The sequence below is a fragment of the Microcebus murinus genome, chromosome 23, assembly GCF_040939455.1.
Source record: "Microcebus murinus isolate Inina chromosome 23, M.murinus_Inina_mat1.0, whole genome shotgun sequence".
In the NCBI taxonomy this organism is placed as follows: domain Eukaryota; kingdom Metazoa; phylum Chordata; class Mammalia; order Primates; family Cheirogaleidae; genus Microcebus; species Microcebus murinus.
This window is the reverse complement of record NC_134126.1, coordinates 9,840,781-9,848,621: the sequence shown is the minus strand read 5'-3', so window position 1 is coordinate 9,848,621 and position 7,841 is coordinate 9,840,781. Positions and strand designations below refer to the sequence as shown.

At 34.1% G+C, this 7,841-nt stretch overlaps 1 pseudogene; it reads right to left on the bottom strand.

Annotated features, from left to right (window-relative positions):
• Positions 1 to 5,889: 5,889 nt before the first annotated feature.
• LOC142863996 (uncharacterized) lies at positions 5,890 to 6,008 on the bottom strand (annotated as a pseudogene).
• Positions 6,009 to 7,841: the final 1,833 nt, after the last annotated feature.

The following is a 7,841-nucleotide window of genomic DNA, read 5'->3' as shown; positions in this document are numbered from 1 at the left end:
ACTGCGGTGATGCAGTCACAGGTGTATGTATATGTCAAACTCATCAAAGTGCAAACTTTACATTTGCATAGTTCATCGCGTGCCAGTCATACCTCAATAAAGCTGGAGATAAAAGAAAAAAGTAAAGAAGAATTTAAGACTATTAATAGATGTACAATTTCTGCCTGGCGCGGTGTCTCACGTCTGTAATCCTAGCACTCTGGGAGGCCTAGGCAGGAGGATGGCTCAAGGTCAGAAGTTCGAAACCAGCCTGAGCAAGAGCAAGACCCCGTCTCTACTAAAAATAGAAAGAAATGAATTGGCCAACTAAAAATACATAGAAACAATTAGCCAGACGTGGTGGCACATGCCTGTAGTCCCAGCTACTAGGGAGGGAGGCTGAGGCAGGAGGATCGCTTGAGCCCAGGAGTTGGAGGTTGCTGTGAACTAGGCTGATGCCAAGGCACTCACTTTAGCCTGGGCAACAGAGTGAGACTCTGTCTCAAAAAAAAAAAAAAAATGTACATTTTCTTTTTTTCATTATTCTTCTGGGAACTTTCTCAAGAGTGATCTTGCTTTTGTCTTGTTCTTAAGCAGCTCTCTAAACTTTGATCCAGTACTTTCTATTAACTAAAAATCGGTGGGGCCATCTCAGTAGGATGATCTTCTGAACTGGCTTATGAACAGCCCTAATTCCTCAAACGTTAATAGCCTCTCTACTTAGGGCCTACATTAATAGTCTTTCTGACAGAGACATGCCTTTCCACTTACAGACTTGAAAAGCTCCAAAATGTTTTAGGAGCTAAAAGTCAGGTGAGAAGAAATATATCATCAAGCAATTGCTGCCTTGAAATTGCCCAGTAGGATACCAGAGTTCTAAGAAAATGTCTGAAGTTAATTGCACATTTTTATCCACCTTTACAAAGAAAGGTAGTGATTCCTACAGTAGGTTAATACTTGCACTTGAGAGCTAAATAAAAGGAAAATCTTTTTGAACTTGGCAAAGCACAGCAATTAATTTTGTCTGTTAGGATATAAATTAAATGTACAGATACTAGTTAGGCTTTGAAAGAGAAAAGCTAGAGTCATTTTTAAAACACAGTATGGTGCACAATAAACTCCAGATAAAATATGATTTCTTCATTATCTAAGTTAAAATTTATCTGTATCTCTTTAAATCATATTATCACTTCAAAGTCCTATTTATTAGTCAACTACTATATGACACCTTTCATATTATCTCCAGCTGGTGGTGATTTTACTTATATTTCATTTTGCGATGTGTATATGACACTTCTTATACAAGGCCTTGTATCATAGTTATTGCAGACATATATTGCATTTCCTCTGTAACATTTAAATTCATTGTAAAGCTTTGCTAATTTTGTAAGGCATAAAATATACTACTTAAGTGAAAAAGTACTTTTGACATGCATTTGAAATAGATTTTGCATTTGGTGTGTAGAAAAGGAACTGCGTTTGTTAAATTACACCATCTACCATGTGTAACATGCACGTGTGCTTGTCTGCATGTCTCTTTCATGCGTGCACACACATACCCTCCTTTCCATATTCAATTTATATCTGCATCTATATCTATAAACACAATTTTATAACTTTTCTGTCTAATTTCTATAAAAAGGCAGAAGTAACAGAATGATTTAGAAAAATAAATGGGTAAAAATATAACCATACCATTAAACAACCTATTTTAAACATTTCATTTAGCATAAGTAAAGGGTGTTATGTTTTGCTTTATAGGAAACAGACGGAGGTAAAAGTATTCTCCATGAGAATGTCTTAGTCCATTTGTCCCACCGTAACAAAATACCTCAGACTGAGAAATGTATAAAGAACAGAAATTCATTTCTTTCTCATGGTTCTGGAGGCTGGGAAGTCCAAGATCAAGTCGCTGGCAGGTTTGGTGTCTGGTGAGAACTGCTCCATCCATAGTGTCTTCCCTCAGAGGCATCCTCGCGAGGCAGAAGGGGGAAAGGCAAAAACGCCTATCCTAGTTTTCTCCAATCCTTTTATAAGGCAGGAGTCCATTCAAGACAGCAGAGCCCTCATGACTTAATCACTCTCCCAAAGGTTAATCCACTTCAAGGAGGATTACGTTTCAATGTGAATTTTGGAGGAGACATAAACATTAAAACCATAGAAGAGAGCGAGTGAGATGTATCTACATTTCATTTTGAATGTACTGTGATAAAAATGTTTTCTTTTCAACTTGACTTTTATATGCTAAAGGTTTGGCTCATATTTCCCTTCAAGATTCCTCAAAACTAAAGTAATTTCAGGAGAAATGTTCTTCCTATTTTCCAGATTCTCTCAAGGAAATTCTCTGCCTCTGTCTTCCTTACTATCTCCCAGTTCTTTTTCTTGGCCAGCCCACCTTACATTTTTTTTCGCTCCTATCATGACTTTAAAAAAAAAGTGCAAGCACCAAAAAATATCTAAATGACAATACCTTTGATGAAAATCAGTATTGCTCATCACAAACCTAGAAAACTAGGTTTTCCCAGAAGTTCTAAAAGCAGAGGTCAATGCTAAATGACTTGGGGATTTTTTAAATTCTACTTATTGATAAGTTCTATAGACAATTTTTAAAAATTAGCAAATTGAATATATAAAGTGATCTTCTACAAAATGTCACAATGTTTAAAACAGATGAGAATAAACAGAATGATAAAAGTAATTTCTTGTTATATGTTCATTAACTAGTCTGTTAGTCACATATTTATTAATACTAGCTTTTCTAAGACTTGGGGAATATGATATGATCATAAAATATATTATTTTAAATTAAATATTGCTGGCTCCACAATGAAAAATATTATGAATGTATCAAATTCTTACTTTTTAGTTTTTGTAGTATAATAAAAAAATTCAGATCTTTTTTAATTGGACAATCCAAATACTAGTCTCAGATCTATAACCTGTGAGACATTAGATCATTAATTCATGTCTATTACTCAGTTTCTTGATCTAAAATATTAGGATTTTAATATTTACTTCCTGTAAGTGTGTGTGCCTACACATACACACTTTCACACTCACACTCACACCTACTCACACTCACAGGCCTCTGTCTGCCTCACCTCTTTTCAGTGCCTAAATATTTCCTCCTTCATCTCTCATGATAAACACAATGCATTCACCACCATGCTTGAGATATTTTCTTTCATAACTCTTGTATCTTCTTTCTTTTTACTTATTTCCCATGAGTTGAGCTCTCTCTCCATCCCTTTCTCTTTCTCTTCTCTCTCTATATATCTACCTACATATCTGTTGTTTTTTTTAGTTTAGAATGCCTTTCCTAAAAATCTGTACTGCTACAAAAATTTTCATTTATCTCTGATGCCAGAATATTTCTATTTCACTACATTTTACATAAATTGCTGAAAAAATATCTTTCTTAATCTCTGTCCTTTTTATGCTTTAAGCAATTTTATTCTATTTTTTTCTTTTTCTAGCATATTATGGGTGTACAAATGTTAAGGTTACATATATTTCCCTTGCCCCCCTCTCCCCTGGAGTCAGAGCTTCAAGCGTGTCCATCACCCAGTTGGTGCACATCACACTCATTATGAATCTCTGTCTTAATCACACCATTTGTTTTAATTTCGACAGTAACTTATCATGTTAGCAAAGCTAGGATTTTGTATTGGAAGACTATGATGCTGTAAGAAACTTTACATTTCCTAGTTTCCTTTTCTGTATTTTAGGGAAATAATATGTACCTATAAAAGCTTTAAAATTAATTAAAAGTAAACATATGGGAAATATTTTTTCAAATTTCAAATGACAAATGTCGTGTTCATATATTTAGTGATAAAATAAGTACTTCAACCTGGCTAACAATACTTTTTCCCTGTATTGTTAATATAATATTTATCATTTTTCTTCATGTTCTAGCCATATGCTGAAAATTAGCTCTTAGCAAATTCCCTACATACTACCACTTGCTTTTATGATGTGAAATTCTCTACTACTCACTGGTATATGGTATAATGAGATCTCATTAACAGTTAAGAATCAACATTTTACTGGTTCTTTGTCTTTATGTACTAATGCAAACCTCCATCTCTCCCATTAGCTCACAACTGTTCTTTGATGTGCCCAGCAGTATGTTTCATCTCTGTTCATAAATTTTTTTTTTTTTTTTACCAGGGACTATGAGGGATGTATGCAGTTCTGCCTGGCATCATTGCTTTCCCTGCCACTCTTCTAACTTTCCTGGATTTTATTCCTTCTGTCTTGCATATGGCAGTACTCATTGGGCTCTCCAATGACAGAATTCGGTCCTGTCCATTCAGTTCAGCATCCCTTCCCTAGTTTTCTTGAGGAACACCTTTCTCTAACTCTAAGTCTATGCAATTTTAGAGGAGTTGATTTCATCTCTACCTTTAGAAGTCAATACTTCAGGAGACCACACATTGTACCAAGGTGACAGATTTCATTTATAAGCATGTGTATTTTTTTCTTTATTTTTATTGTATATATTTAAGGTGTATACAATGATGCTTTAATATAAATATGCAGTGAAATAATTATTACAGTTAAGAAATTAAAATATTCAACAACTCACATGGCTATTTTTGCATGTGTATGGTAAGAGCACCTAAAAATCTATTCTTGTAGCAAATTTTCAGTATATAATACAGTATTATTAACTATAGATCTCATACTGTACATTAGATCTCCAGACCTATTCATTGTACATAACTGTAAAGTTTGTACCCTTTGACATACATCTTTTCATTCCCTCCTCATCCCTGTCCCATAACCACTTTTGTACTTTCTTTTTCTATGTATTCAACTTTTTAAAGATTTCACTTGTAAGCAAGATCATGCAGTATTTATCTTTCTGTTTTTGCTTTATTTCAGTTAGTATAATGTCCTCCAGTTTCATCCATGTTGTTGCAAATGGCATGATTTCCTTGTTTTTTAAGGCTGAATAATATTACATATTATTAATTAAATAATTATTAATAATAATATTACTATGTGCCATGATTTCTTTATCTATTCATCCATATAGGCCTGAATCCTAATCAGAGGTATTTAATTTCTAATCTTAGAACTTTTGCTAGAAATTGCGCACAAATAATGCTCTCATTTCAGTTGACTGGGAACATGAAAAAACAATAGCCTGAATCTACTGCTGGTGGCAGTAATTGATGCTGCCTCTGAGGAAAGCAGAGACAAGAGACAGAGAAAGACCAATTCCTTGTAACATTATTTGATTCTTCAAAATAAATTGTGAATGGAATCTTTTCAACCACTGCATTTTCAATTACGTGAACCAATTCGTTCTGTGTTCATCCTAAAGCTAATTTAAGCTGGTTTTGTAAGTGTGTGCCTGTCTTCTAGTGAAAATAATCTTAAAACTCAGTTACAATACTGCCACATTTTCACCATTCATCATATCTGAGAATATCTTCAGGAAAGGAGACAGGAATAACAATTGTTTCTATATTGTTTAGTTCTCACAATACTGTTTGTACTCTAAGTTCATATACACTCAGATAAAGTAGTTATTTCAATTTTCTTTATTATCTTTGTATTAGGGATCCAGATACATATGCATGCGCTAGACAGCTTTGAATTCCTTCTATGCACTGACAGAGAAGTTTTAAGACAAATTCAACATGGTAGGCATTTAACTCCTGTGGATGAGTTCTTTCTTTTTAAGAGCTCTTTGGCTTACACCACAAATATTCTGTTGAGTGCTCCCTGAGTTTGTTTTGATATACACTAGATGCAGATTGAGCTTTATTTGGTTTTTAATAAGACAACATCTTAGCTGCATTTTGCTTGACATATTTGAATCTTTCTCATACACTTAAACTATGCTCATTTGCATCTCTGTTCTTTTTACTTTTTTTTTTTAAAGGGTTCAAAAAATTCCCTCAGCACCCAGCATTCCCAGGTGGTCTCCTATCTAAGTACTAACTAGGCCCGACCCTGCTTAGCTTCTGAGAGCAGATGAGATCAGGCATGTTCAGGGTGGTCCGGCTGTAGATGCAGCTCTGCTCTTTTACATGTGCTTTTCCTGCTGCCCAAAAAAGTCTCCCATCTTTTATATTCTCTGTACAACAGAGTAGCTAAGTATAAATTAATTAAAATTAAATTCAATTTAAAACTCAATGCCTCAGCTTTACTAGTCCCATGTCAAATGTTCAATAACCACATGGGGACAGTAGTTATTGTTTTGGACAGCACAGATGTAGAATATTTCATCATCACAAAAGTTTCCATTGCACAATGGAATTCTAGACCATGATTTAGAACCTGGTTTCAAATTTAAAAATCACTATTGGAAAATGTAAATGTTTGCATTGCACCCCAAACCCACTCGCTAAACTATCTGTGTGTAGGTAAGTATTCCGAGGACCTTATTGTTTTTAAAGAAAACAAAGTTGTCAAGTATTTAAGCCTACCTCTGTTGAGCTTTCGCTGGGAAGATGCCAAGGATACAGTATGATCCACCCCTTCTCAGACTTCACTTCCTCTTACAACTTTTCAATAAATAAACTGACTACTATTTATTAATCAGAAATTTCTAACACTCCCTGTCACTTTTCCTCCAGTACTCAATTTCAACTTGGTGATACAGAAACACTTTAATGTAAAAGTCAACAATTTGCTTTTTAAAAGCCAACTCAGTAATTGTTTTGTGACATCGGACAAGTTCTTTAACATCCTGGGTCATTTATTCATCTGTAAATGAATAGCAAGTGGAGATGAATTACTTTCAATCTTTAAGAATTGGCTGTATTTGCTTTTAACATCATTTTCTTAAACATTCACTATTGTTATTCTGCCCTTTATTTGTGAAAAAATACTTTCAAATTTAATTGAATAATTATTTAATTAATATACAAATGATTTTTAGTGATTAATATGGTATGTTTCTTGGAGATGCATAGCTCGAATTAGAGCAAAAGAGAATTAGAGGAAATAGAGAAAGGAAAAATTCAAAATAGAGTACTGAAGAAGAAGAAAATAAAAATAAAAGAGAGTTTTTATCTTGTAGCCTATGCTACTTTTCATCAGTTACTTTCTGAATAATGTCTATTTGGTCATTAGTAATGAAAAAATACAACTTTTCTTCCTCTTCGAGATAATAACCACAAAGATTACTATTAATAAGAGATATGGTGATTGTGATGATTATATGTTGTATCACAAACCTATCTTATTCCTTTTTTATGTACTTGGTATTTGAAATCAGAGAGAAGACAATAGATAAAGAAAAAAACAACGTTTGCAGGTTGAATCCAATAAAACCTTAAAGGAAATGTAACAAAAATAGCAATAAAATACAGTATTTTTTCCATTTAATATTGTATTCCTAACACATTTTTATTTGTTTAGATCTACGATGTATTAATACAATGCAATTCGGATGCTAATGACGCAGGGTTATACCAAACTTTACGAGTGAGTTAGGGGCACAGACCTCCAAAAGACTGCTCCCATCTCGGGCACCAGCTACGCGTTTGGGGGATTTCAGACCACTCATACTTCTGGGAAACTGGATACAAATTCGGGGGGTTCCCATTATGCTGTCAGATTTGATAATTTACTAGAATCATTCAGAACTCAAAGAAGCATTATAATTAATGACTATAGTTTTATTATAGCCAAAAAAAAAAGATACAGCTCAGGACCATCCCAGAGAAAAGATGCATAGGGCAAGGTCTAGTAAGGGCCCAAATGTGAAGCTTCTGTTTCTCTCCTCATGGCATTAGGAAAAGTCACCCTCCTGCACATCAACATACAGCAACATGTGCAGCTCAGTGTTAACCATGAAAGCTCACCTGAACATCTATGTGCAGAGTTTTTATTGAAAT